Genomic DNA, 869 nt, shown 5'->3' on the forward strand with positions numbered 1-869 from the left:
ATACTGTGTATGTGCTAATGGAAATATAACAACAAAAAACAAAACAAAAAAATATAGTTTCTCTCATAAGTTTCTGCCTTAAAAAAGATTTTTTGGTTGTGTAAGTTACTTGATAGATCAATAAGAAAGTTCTATACCAGCACTGTTCATATCAAAACAAAAAACTCTCCTTCCTAGAGCTGTTCCTCAAAAACTATTACCCAATAACAGAAAATAATGTCATCCTATAGCAGTTTTAAGGACATACAACTATACATCCCAAAATAAGTTCAAATTATATTCATGATGATAAAGAAAATGCATTTAAGATTGTGCATATATTTTGAGAGACTATATAGTGTCTAAAATTCTTTCTCTAAGATTCTAAAATTTTATATTAATGCCTTGAAAAGAAAAACATTATATGGCATAATTAGATTGGCTTATAATTGATAGAGTTATATGAGGCACTACCTTGAGAAGTTGAGAGACTTACAGAAAAACATCACAGGGTTTAATTAATTTATTTGTTAATATAATGAAGATTGATGACAAATCATTCTTATAGTCCTTGAAATACTTTAGCATTATAGTAAAACCTGAAAAAATTCCAATTTGTTTCTTATATTTTCTTGCTCTATGTATTTTTATCTGAAGATAGTTCTTCTTGAATGCCCACACTTAAAATGAGCTCTTTATTGAAAGCTAAAATCTTCATTGAATGATCTAAGACTATGGGGTAAGTTCTCATCGATCCTCATTTTTCTCTTTTAACGGCTAAAATAAGATTGAACATGATTTACTTAGATGAATTCACTGACTTTGCTTCATTCTGCACTGTAATTCTTGGGGTAATCAGATAAATTAAATGAACTACTGAGGACATTCAA

Source organism: Lipotes vexillifer, unplaced genomic scaffold (assembly GCF_000442215.2).
Source record: "Lipotes vexillifer unplaced genomic scaffold, Lipotes_vexillifer_v1.1 scaffold295, whole genome shotgun sequence".
Lineage (NCBI taxonomy): Eukaryota > Metazoa > Chordata > Mammalia > Artiodactyla > Lipotidae > Lipotes > Lipotes vexillifer.